At 36.5% G+C, this 12,793-nt stretch overlaps 1 pseudogene; it reads left to right on the top strand.

Moving 5' to 3' along the window:
* Positions 1 to 239: 239 nt before the first annotated feature.
* Positions 240 to 629, top strand: LOC118858381 (annotated as a pseudogene).
* Positions 630 to 12,793: the final 12,164 nt, after the last annotated feature.

The raw sequence follows: 12,793 nt of genomic DNA, 5'->3' as shown, positions 1-12,793 counted from the left end.
AGTTAAGTATAATTGACAAGAGATGAAACTAATTGGATATGAATAGTGGTGGAGAAGATGGAGTGAAGGATGACTTCAAGACTGTAAACTTGAGAAATAGGAAGAATGGTAAAACCTTCAAAATGACATCTGGAGTTGTCTTTTACATCTTGGCCATTTTTTCTTGAATTTCAGTCTTCAATCTCTTGTCTGCTCCAATGTTGAAACCAGCCAGGAACCACACTCCACGAGCGAATGACATTGTAACCATCAGAACCAGGAAGTTCATGACAAACAGACTTCTTCAGCATAAACAGATGGTTATAGATGTCCTTCATCCTGGAAAGGCCACAGTGCCCAAGACTGAAATGCTAGAAAAAATGGCCAAGATGTACAAGACAACTCCAGATGTCATTTTTGTCTTTGCATTCAGAACCCATTTTGGTGGTGGCAAAACAACAGGCTTTGGCAAGATCTATGATTCCCTTGACTATGCAAAGAAAAATGAACCAAAGCACAGACTTGCAAGGCATGGCCTGTATGAGAATAAAAAGACATCAAGAAGGTAGCAAAAGGAATGAAAGAAGAGAATGAAGAAAGTCAGGGGTACTGCAAAGGCAAATGTCAGTGCTGGCAAAAAGAAGGATTAAAAGGCACTATGGATGATGTTTATCCGTGAAGATAATTTTTCATCAGAGCATAAATAAACTATGTAAAAACTTCAAAAAAAATAAATAAAAGGATTGCCATGAAGCAATGAGGCTCCAATTAAGAAAAGATGGTATACATTTATAGTGGACCCAATCTATATATTATGTCACTTGTTCCACTCCCACCCCCCAAATTAAGCAGTTTGGGAATAAGAAAGGAGAAGGCAAGGACTTATTAAAGCATGACTATTGATAGGACAAGACAGCTGGTGGCTCGGGGGATATAGAGCACTGGGCCTGGAGATAAGACCACCTGAATTTAAATCTAGCTGTGTGACACTGGGCAAGTCACTTAATCTCTGATTGTCTGGGTAAATGGATCCACTGGATCTGCTAGAGAAGAAAATGGCAAATGACTCCAAGTATCTTTGGCAAGAAAACCCCAAATGGGGTCTCAAAGGGTTGGACTCGACTGAAATCACTGAGCAACAAATCAATAGGATAGTGAAGAAAGGGTTTCAGTAGCATATAGGTGAACTATATAACTAGAGGGAGGGTACTGATTTTTGGGGTGGGGTGGGGGAAGAGAAGTAGTACCATGGATAATGAACTAATAATGCAAGTAGACTATATGGAGGTAACAGTAAGGACAAAGAATAGTTGTATGAACAGAAAAAGAGAAGGTACAATAGGAGATAATATTCAGAGAAAAGAGGTTCAGATTTTAAGATCAAGGACGTAGTATGATTATTGGGTAAAGGTTAAGATAAACAGTATGAACCCTATATGGGATGTAAGATTGTTGCTGTTTGTACTTGGCTCTAGAATAGGACCAAGAACATCAGGAGGGGGATGTCTTGACTTGCAAGTGAATTGGATTTAAATGAGGTAGAGCTGTGCAAAATTATGGCTTCACTCTCTCCTCCAGAGTCATCAGGGTCCAGTGGCAAGACATAGGTCAAGACGACTGGAGGATAGCTTCAGTTGCAGTGGGAGACCTTGGCATTTTTAAACTAAAGTCATTCCCAGGTCTTGGTATGTCTGAGGCAATGTCCATTCAGTACAGAATGAAGTTGAATCTCATGGAAATCGCTGAACTAGGAGATGGGGGGCAGGATAGGGATGGGGCAGGGTGTTTGGAGGAATATCTTTGTTCATATTGAAACCATTGGGGTAGAGAGGAAGCTGGGAAGCAAGTACTGACCTTAGCTGCTCTGATTTCTAGGGAGAATGCCATAATGGGATTATACTTAGGAACAGACGAATAATGACATATAAAACATGCAACTGTATGAATATATGCATATATGTACAAGCATATGTATATATGTTATTACATATATACTCATGTTCTTAAAAGTCCACTGACCTTCAGTGAAAACATTCTAATGTATTTGACAAATTCATTTTCGTAGTTAACTCCATTGAAATGGTGATTTATTTTTAAATTTATTTTTTACATTTACATGAAGTGATTTAACTAGGTCATATTCTGAATTAATTGCTTCAAGTTTTCCTGATTCTACATTGCTTTTGTTTTTTTCTTTCACTCAGAATGATTTACTACTTTCTACCATATAATGATATCCAAATATTTAATATGAGTATTTTATAAAAACAAAGAGAACAATTCTTCCTTCATGTGGAAGTCTTTGAGGGCTAGTACATGGAGTCAGTAGAGGGGCAACATGGCATAATAAATTTAAAAAATCTTAGAAAGGTAGCTGGAGTAGGGAAAGTTTGGATTCAAGGCCTACCTCAGACATGTGTATTGCTTCACGGACATATGGCAAGCCACTTAACCTCAAAGTGCTCTTGGGCAGCTGTCTATGACTAAAATTTGGAGACAGAGAGAGAGAGAGAGAAAGAAAGAGAGAGAGAGAGAGAGAGAGAGAGAGAGAGAGAGAGAGAGAGAGAGAGAGAGAGAAGAGAGAGAGAGAGAGAGAGAGAGAGAGAGAGAGAGAGAGAGAGAGAGAGAGAGAGAATACTGACGGTAGAGAGAATTCCCATACTAACAAATCACAGCTCTGGTCCCTAACCCTAATGTGGGATAGAAAGGACATTTACCCTGATATAATGATTTATTACAGTCAATCTCACAGAGCTGGTTTTATTGTCCTTCAAATTATGGGATAATTAAGCTTATCTTATCATACAAGATGTGATTCCAGGTAGTGTGACTTTTATTGCAAGATATTTAGAGATTACAAATAAATTATATCTTTTTATCACATTTCAAATTGATCTATATCAAATTTTTTCATTAAAATTTTTCTCTAGTTAAGCTCAACTTCCAAAATAAAGTGATACCTGAACATTCATTTGGAAATTAAATCAAAGTAGGTGGCCCAATTATTTGGATAACTCACCTACCCAATCTACTTATTACACAGGAAATTTTTTGTGATTTATCCAGTTAATTATCTCAATTATGCATTTCATTTTGCCTGGGTTAATACAACTTCCATAAGCATGCATAAGCTTGCATCCAGCTTTCTTTTAAAAGAATAAAACCTTTTACAAAAATGTGCCATTAACTGATAATTAAAGAAGATGGGAACACACTGATTTGGTAATTCAAGGTATGTGTTTCTTGAACTACTGCATAGTGAAATATTAAAGCATGTGGTTCTCAATGTCCTATGCCATTTAGATCTCTATTTTTCTTTGTTCTTTTTTAAAATCTATGGCACTGACTATATTAGCACATAATAAATGTTGTTTGTAATGAGGACAGCATTGGTTTTGAAGGTTAAATTTAATTTATTTCAGTTTAGTACATGAAAAAGATGATTTGTATTGCAAGCATTATTTGACAAAATTGCAGCATTGATAATAGATTTGTATGGAAAAAATAAAAGCATTTTTGTCTACAAAGTCACTGAAGTAAGTTAAATGCTCATTATTTGATAATCAGTCTAACACTAACTAAATGGGGTCATGTGACATGATCGAGTGTACTTTTTCATGAAATGGATAGAGTAATGGGATGGGAGTAAGGAACACCTAGGTTCAGATCTCACTTCTGAAACTGAGCTATATTACTTCTGGGAAAACTCAACCCCACTAAGCCGCAGTTTCCTCATCTATACAAGGGGAAAATGATTACATTCGTTCATGAGGTTATTGGCTATGGATTAAAGGAGCTAACATTTGTGATGTACTTTACAAACTTAGTTTACATGCATTTATACATATATCTATGCATATATTTATATCTGTATCTACATATCAAATTTGAGTGCATGTGTATGTATGTTCTGTTATTATTACAAGTAGAACTAGCCTGAAGCAAAAGGGTGAAGTAGATAAATTTTTCGTCAGTTACCAGGTACTCTTTCTGTTACCCCTTCTTTTCTTTAAGTGTCTCTTTCATTTCCAAGCATTTGTAGTCATTCATAGGAAAGACATATGTCAAAATGTTCACACTAAAATGTTAACAACTTGATGTTATTCTCTACTCAATCTGCCCTTCCCTTAAGGTGTGTGTGTCTGTGTATGTATATATGTATATGTATACATGCATATATATACATATATATACAGATTCATATGTATATACATATATAAAGAGGATACTAGGAGGAGGGAAATTTATTTATACAAAAGAATGAATTGACAATAATTCATTTCAGAGTTGGGAGGGAGTTTCGAGTCCATGTTGTTTAAAAAATACCCTTCTCTACCTCCTCTTTTTCTCTCTCACTCCCCAACAAAGAAATTTCAATTAGAATGTAAGCCACTTGAGAGCAGGAGCTACTTCTGTTTTTATTTGTATCCCTAGTGCTTAGTACAGTGTCTTTCATACAGTAAGTTCTTAATAAATACTTCTTGACTGATTGACTCATTACAATGTACCTGTAAAGTGGTTATTTAAAACCTTTTTCCTTATGAGCCTTAATGATAAGGAATACACTACATCCTGAGCTGTCCACTACTTATTCAAATAACTCCAATCTTTAAGAAAAAATCTTTCTGATGTTGTTAAAATACTGCTTTTTGTCCCTCTCAGTGTTGTTCATAGGTCTGCCCTCAGAGTCCAAAATTAATACATTTAATCTCTCTCGCACATGAAAACCTTTCTTGTACTTGAAGGCAGTTATCATGTTTCTTCCTATAGCCTCAATATTCTTACTTCTTTCAAATGGTCCTCAGATAACCAAGATTAAAGCTTTTTCATCATTTGAGTTGCTTATCTCTGGATTCTTGTTGTTCATTCATATTAGTCATGACTGACTCTTCAAGATTCCATTTGGGGTTTCATGGCAAAGACACAGGAGTGGTTTGCCATTTCCTTCTCTGGCTCGTTTTAAAGTTTAGGAAACTGAGGCAAGCAAGGTTAAGTGACTTGCCCAAGGTCATACAGCTAGTAAGTCTCTAAGGCCACGTTTTAACTCACATCCTCCTGCCTCCAGGCCTGGGCGTTCTATCCACTACGCCACCTAGTTGCCCACATCTGTGGATACTCTTCATTTAATCCATGTTCTTCCAAAGCTGTGGTACCCAGGATTGAGCACAATACTCCCAATGTGGAACTTCACCTCTGCATTCATGGGAGTTTTACTAAGGTGAAGAACATGAAACAGTACCCATTGTTCCAGAAATAAAGTGTGATGCTGAAAATATAACATGCAAGTCTTCTTTGTGGAAGGATCTGAACTACAGCAGGGTGTTCTAATGGATAAAATACTAGTTTGGGAATCAATTGATTGCCTTTAGTGTGCACTTCTTAAATAGAATATTTATGTCTCAGTTTTCCAATATATCAGATGACAAGAACAACAGAGACTATTGGTTTTCAGAAATGTGTCCTTTAGTGTTTTGAACATTCTCTGATCAACCCACACGTAAAAAAACCAAAACAAACAAAAGCAAAACATCGATTTGTTTTTCAGAATACTACCACTGCAGAACCTGTGTACAATCAGAAATGAATTACCGTGCACAGGTTAATATTAAATAATAGAGCTATTCCCTAACAAGGAAAAGTTCTAGTCTAAAAGGTGATAAGAATGTTGATAATGCTAATACAAAGAGTAAACTTTATAAGCCCAGAGCACATATGGTATCTTTGTGGAAAAGTATGTTTCTTATTTTGTTGTTATTCTTGTACTTTTCAGGCACACTGATGAAGACAGGTAATACTTATCATTAATGGTTATTAGCATAGTGTTCAAATACCGAAACCATCAATAAGTTATATATTTCCTTATGGTACCCATTCTGTGCCGTTCTGCAAAGCTCTTTTAGCTATAAAGCTATGCCCTGTTTGCATTAGTATGAATAATGAAACCTCTGAAGTAGTCACATTATTTGAATTTGTACTGGATATTTCCTTTGTGTTGGGACCAACTGCCACATTTTACATAATTATAACTTCAAATAGTGCAACTCCAAATGAACACAACCACTTTAGGGGATTCATTATGTTTACAAATTAGGAGGTAGATGTGTATATTTCTGCCTCATTTGAGATTTACATACTGTCAATCTTATACTACGTAATTTCACACACTGTGTTTAGGTGTGCTATAATACTGATCTGTGTTCAGGACCTGCCATGAGTCAAAAATGAAACTATTACGCGTTGCAGATTAAAATGGCTACAGTAGAAGAAAAAGAAAATTTCCCCACCTGGAAGATCCAACTCAAGGAAGAGGTAGAAATATTGGCTATGTCTTGTAACTAACAGAGCTTAAATGCCAGGGTTGGTCCAAATTATAAATAAGTTAGTACCAAAATTCCAAAAGTATCTGAGGTACAAGGAAAAGAATGTGATTCAGAGATTAGCCTAAATGTTTCAGTATTTTGGATAATGGGTATCTGAGTTTCAGTTTCCTTACAGCTTGCTTAGTTGTAAGGGAACACTTAGTTTCCTTCAGGCATATATGCCTTGCCACCACAATGTCTAGCTTCCTTTAAGTTACTGTGAGTACACCTGGAAAAAATTCACACTCTAAGGAGAGATGTTTGTCTCTAATTGGGGTGAACACCTGTGAGGTTTATTGTCACTTTATATATTTGAGTTTTGCAAGCTTAAGAAGCTGTTCATTTTCTTTTCACTACCTTGCATAAAATATTTGAATATTTTGTTGGTAGGTTATGCCCTTGTGGTCATCATAGGCATGTTTCCTGAAGAAACGATTAAAAGACAAGGTGATTAGCATATTATTTTCAAATTATGTTTATAGATACACATATATAAACACGTGTAATTAGATAATAGATGTATATTGAAATACGTATATATGTGAATAGGGATTGGACCTGTGATTTTGTCAGTATAGGGAGCTTCCTTTACCAATGCAAATTGGCATCTTTTCTGTTGCTTTGAATCTTTGAGAATTACCAAGAACATAAGGTCTCAGACACTAGGTGTTAGAAACCAATCAGATTTGAGTCAAGGTCTTTGTGATTTCAAGGTCTGCTCTCTATCTACTACATCATGCTGTAAGATATGCATTTGTAATAGGAAAACTTCCCAATGCATCCAGTCCTGCGCTTTGCTGATTTAATTCCAATAAGGACTTGACCATGTATAGGTTTCGTTTCCAGGTTAACACATAAAGAAGGAGAATCTTTTGGATTGAGTATTGAGCCAGAACCAGGTGTGCACACAAAAGGCACTAGCCAGCCAAGTCATTTGCTCTTTCCTGCCAGGCATGGCCTCCTGCTCTCAGACTTCTGGCTCTCACCATTCCAACCTTTCAAAGTTCACAAGGCCATTGCCATCTCCATTACTCCACTTAAAGTAGGAAAGAACATACATGAAGAAACAAAGAACACTGGTCTGAATTCATGGGCCACATGTAAGCCTGGGTGGGGAAGACCAGAGGTGCCACTCTACCTACAAGCTTACAGCACATCTCCTTCACTTAAGTGTAGTCAGGTAGGAAAAAGCAAATATCTTTGTCAATTAGTACTTTTGCTCAGAGTTATGACTTAGCAGCCAATCAAAAAGGCCCCTCTTTTTTGCTTGGAAGCAGACTGCAAACAACACCTGTGCACACTCAAATGGGGGGCTGGGGGCAGGGCTTGCACTTGCAGATTTTGTAACACAGGCTTGAAAGGGCTGGGGAATCACTGACCATTTTCCCTTCCAACAAATATACACAACTATTCGTACATACACACATATACATGTATATATGCATACATACACATATACAGCATATGTAATATATTACATATTAATGTGCATTACACATGTTTACAAATGGAGGGTGCTTTTTAAGCACACAGAAGTCTTTATTCACATAAATAATAAAATATGACTATTTTGAAAAAGGTATTTTTAGAGCAAGCTGTAAAGTAACAGCTATGTACAATTTGTTTTCTTTCTCATTAATATTAGCTATTATTTTTCACACTATAATCTAATCCTCAAATTGTCCCCAAATTTGATTATAATGGTAGACTTTTAGCTCAATCTGAGTCTTCTAATTTAAAGGCAAAAACCCTCCATAGCAATTCTCCTGCCCCAGGACTGCAGGCCAGCATCCACCAACTACTTACAGTTTAGCTGTCTCTTCAAGTGAATTCAATTCATTGCAGCAAACATTTATTATGTGACTATTGTGCCCAGAGCTCTATGCTAGGTCTTGGGGGGAGATATAAAGTTTAGATAAGATAGGTCCCCCCCCCCCGTCTTTATAGATTGTCTCTCGAGATAGTCCTATTCACAACTGCTTTCCAGAAATTAGAGACAGGGCCTTGGTCTGCCCTGTTAACTTCCCCCAATGAGCTGAATAAAACCTTAGAATTCCTGCATCTTTTCTTAATGGCTCAAATGGAGAGAGATTCTTAAGGAGAACTCAGGCCACTTCTCCCAGTCAGGTGTTGCCTTGTATCTACACACGTTGGTTTCCTGTTAAAGGAAATCCAATTCCAAACTTGGTTTAGACAAAACCTCTGTTCTGTTAAAGACAGCAATTCTTATTCCAAAGAACAGAACATTTAAACCACACAGGAAAGCCACATTTAAACATAACTATTCAAATAATCTTTTGAATATCATCTGTAAAACCTTTGACATTCAAAGCATGGGTATATTTATATATTTATATTCATATGTGTATATATGTACATATGCAACCATACTAATTACAATTTTTTTATATTAATGGTCTGACTACTACTTTCATAGCAGTATGAAAATGAGCAGCTAGAAGCAAAGTGCTTAGAAACCTATACAAAATAGATGTGACAGAAATTCAAGGAACTAGTTATTTTGAATCCTTGTTTGTTTTGTTTTTCTATTAATAGAAATGAATCCCTAGTAATCCTGTTTGGTTTTTTTTAAAATTTCAATTTGTTCCTATGGTATTGTTAATGAAGATACAATCTAAATATCTGGATATAGATGCATGTTATTTTTACATTAAGAATGAAAATAGAGTTTTAATTTTCCTACACCATCTCTGCTAAATTTTAAATGGATCATTTGATTTCTGATTGACAGAAGTTCACCACAACTATATTTCCGTCCATCTCCCTAATGCTGACTTCCCATTTGCTTATCTTCATTGTAGTTTATGGGAACATAAATCTAGAACTGGAAGAGAATTCTGACACCTATCTAGTCTAACTCCTTCATTTTATAAATGAGGGAAGTGAGGCCTAGCGATGTGACTTGCCAAAAGTTATACAGGTAATAGGTAGCAGAGGTGAGATTTGAACCCAGCTTTGTATCCTGAGCTTCCACTTTTTTCACTCTACTATACTGCCTTCTATTAAAAGTAGTCAGTTCTTAATTCAGTCTTACCTTTTCCATAATTTAATATAACTGAGTGCTGAAAAACCTAAATAAAATAGGTACTGTATATAAAGTACGTACAAAAAATAGCTTTACTCCATGTGACCTTGTATTCTCAGGCATTCATTGCTTAGTTTCTCATGTCCTGGAAAGGTGCACATATTACTTCCTAAGTTACAATCAACTGTGAATTGCATGAAATGCTGAATATCCTCCCCTCCCCCACCTCCCACCCCTCACCCCAGGACCCTCCTCACTTCCCCAGTTCAGGCCACTGAAGAAAGTGTTACGCAAACTCAAGGATAAAATTATTATTCTTGCTTTCCTTAAACACCCTTATGTTCTTCTTTTTCTCTCTCTTATCCTCCAAACTTCTATCTATATGACTATAATGGTCTTTCCTTTATTTGGGTTTTTATCATGTGTTTCTCATCTGTTTAGTTAGTTATACCAACTGAAATGATATTTTCCATACAGTTTCATGAGACACTGTATCAAATGTTTTACCAAAGTGAGTATATTTTATCTATTATATTCCTTTCATCTTCTAATCATTTCTGTGGGCCCCCTCCCAGCTGCCAGATACTTCTAGAGCCCTCATGTTAGCTCCTCACAGCTGTGGAAATCCCCCATCCTTGCTCCATCTCCTTTTGACCCTCCAATCTCTTTTCTTCCATCCCACTCCTTGGGATCAGAAGCCAGCTAATCTCTACCCCCTCCACCCCCAGCTGCACAAAGCATCTTGGACCAGCTCCCAGTTAGAGACTTACAGTTTCCTCCTCCTTCAGCTGCAAAATTCTACCAAATTCTCCCCTGCTGTGGGAAGACTCTGACGCCTACCCTATTACCCTGAAGAAACATTCTTCCTCTCCGCTATCTGTTCAGAATTCATTCATCCTGGCTCCAAAATTCCATCATCACTCCCACTCTACCACCCACAAGAAGTCTTCAGCACTCAGTCCAGCCCACCCATTCCCCCCACCCATACTCTCTGAGCATCTTTTACTTTTATAGTTCAAAATCCTGTAATGGAATACTCATTTTGGGAGTGCGAAAGAAGGGGTCAGAGAATACAAAACTCACGAAGGTGACTGTATTAAAAATGTTTTCTTTGTAAAATATTATTGTTTTGGTGTGAAGTGTCAGACAATGGGGTGACATGGATACTGAATAGTGTATCTATACAAAGTCAAACAACTGGATGAAAAGTGAAAGAATCTGTTATTCATCCAGTGGAACCCCCGAAAAATAGGCATTTGGCAGTATGCCAATAGATCATTTATGAGTTCACACCTGGATTTATAATTACTTTTGGATTCTCTGGAGTGTTAACAACCTCGACAATGAAATTAGCTCAAAAGATAGAGCACAGATACCAGAAGACCTTATTCTAAATGTGTATTCCATGGGTTGCCTTGATAATCTGTGAATTCTGTCTGGGCATTTCAGGAGTGTTTTAGTTTTTTACATGACTGAAACATTGTGAACTGAATATAGTCCTGTTTTGGGGGGATATATGACCGAAGATGAAGGGACATTGAGAAATGTTACTGTTGTCATCTTTATCAACTGAGAGCACAGGCGTATTAGCTTGTCCCTGCCCTTTGTATCTTCTTTTTATATAAATTCAAATGATAGTTGCACTAAATGATCAACATGAATATCTCAGGGTAAGAAAATGAGGCTCTAATTCAAAATATTTTTTATTTAAAAATGTTAAAAGGAAAAGAAATCTATACAGTTTCTGAAGTATATTTAGAAGGTCATGTTGTCAGAAACTCAGTGACCTGATGTGAGGCTCTTAGTGATTTTAAGAAGTGATGAATTGTCCTTGCACAGGCAGTATGCACTTATAAACTGGAGCTCTGATGCATTTGAGATGATACAGTGGTTTTAAACTGTTTTAATTTACAGCTACTTGAAACACTTCCATTTTTTTACAGATATTGAAAATTGGAAATGAGTCAAGCACATGTTCCAACATATAGCTTTAAGTAACAGGATATCAGTTCACTATGTAGTGAGAGTCTGAAAATTAATAGCCAAGTAAAATACACTTATACAAAAAGTGATATTTAAGAGCCTAAGATAATCTTTGCAAATCAATAAATATTTATTTAGAACCTACTATGTACAAAGCACTATGCTAGATACTGGAAAAATTAAAAAAAATAAAGTCATGTCAAGTAAAGAGGAAGAGACCAGAGATAGTTCAAGGTGAAGAATGTCTGAGTACTTCCTAAAATGATGGTCTTGGGAAGCGAGTCACCAATAAGAACAAGAAGGCTTCTTGCTTGAATTTTCCAATGGTGGCCACGTAGCAGACGAGGAGAAGAAATCTGACAATAAGTATTCTTCACGATCCTCTTAAGGAGGCCCTGAACACTTTGCAGGAAATAACCCGTCACATTATAAACATGAATTAAAGTTTTCAAACATCACCTGAATGCTGTAGTGTTCAACTCTTGGAACTGAACCTTAACATGACCCCATAATAAAGTGCGCTGTCACAGGTACTTTGCTGTATGTAGCTCATAAAGAGCTGGGATTCTTTTCCTTGAGAAGTTGCACAGAATTACATAGATTATTTCCGGTTCCATTTGTACATCTTTCATGGTATTGAACACTACAATAATAATTCGCTAACCCTGGCACTAAGGACACTATTTCTTTTTGTTTATGTTGATGAAACAAATGACCAGCCTTTTCTATCAGCTATAACCCTGTTTCAAAACCCTCCTCTAAAAGAGGTCCTTAAATTACTTTGCATTGAATTGTGTTCAGTACAGAACAGCTATAATATTTCTGGGATGCCTTTGATGTTTAAAGCACTATGCCAGGCACTTACAATACAAAGATAGTTGGACCTCAAGAAACACAAGTCCTCTTGAAAGACCTGAAAAGTACAGTAATTTCAGAGACTCAAAAACAGTTTGTAAATGTCTCTGGGAATTACCTGGTTTTTGGGTTAATGGGCTTTGTTACTACTTTTCTTCCCCTCACAAGTCCTGAAATAACTTCCTGCTATACAAGAGTATAGTGTAGACCTTTCCCTATGTTGGTCTACTGTAGCTAGGATAAAAACTGGAATTGAAGTCAGGTAGAGATGAATTCAAAACCTGCCTTAGATATTTACTGCTGATTAATCTTGGGCAAATCACTGTATCTACTTCACCCTCAGTTTCTTCATCTGTATAATGGAAATAATTATGACACCTACCTCACCAGGTAGTCATGAGGATCAAATGTGAAAATATATGTAATGTGCTGTGCAAACCTTAAGATACCCTATGAATGCTAATTTTTATTGCCATCATATTTCCAAGAACCCCAAGGGGAGCATAAAATGAACTTTTCTATTTGATTTGTTTTACAAAACTACTTTTCTCATACTTTGGGTGCAATTAAA

This window comes from Trichosurus vulpecula, chromosome 7 (assembly GCF_011100635.1).
Source record: "Trichosurus vulpecula isolate mTriVul1 chromosome 7, mTriVul1.pri, whole genome shotgun sequence".
In the NCBI taxonomy this organism is placed as follows: domain Eukaryota; kingdom Metazoa; phylum Chordata; class Mammalia; order Diprotodontia; family Phalangeridae; genus Trichosurus; species Trichosurus vulpecula.
The sequence above is the reverse complement of the archived record's forward strand: the minus strand, read 5'-3'. Positions and strand labels throughout refer to the sequence as shown.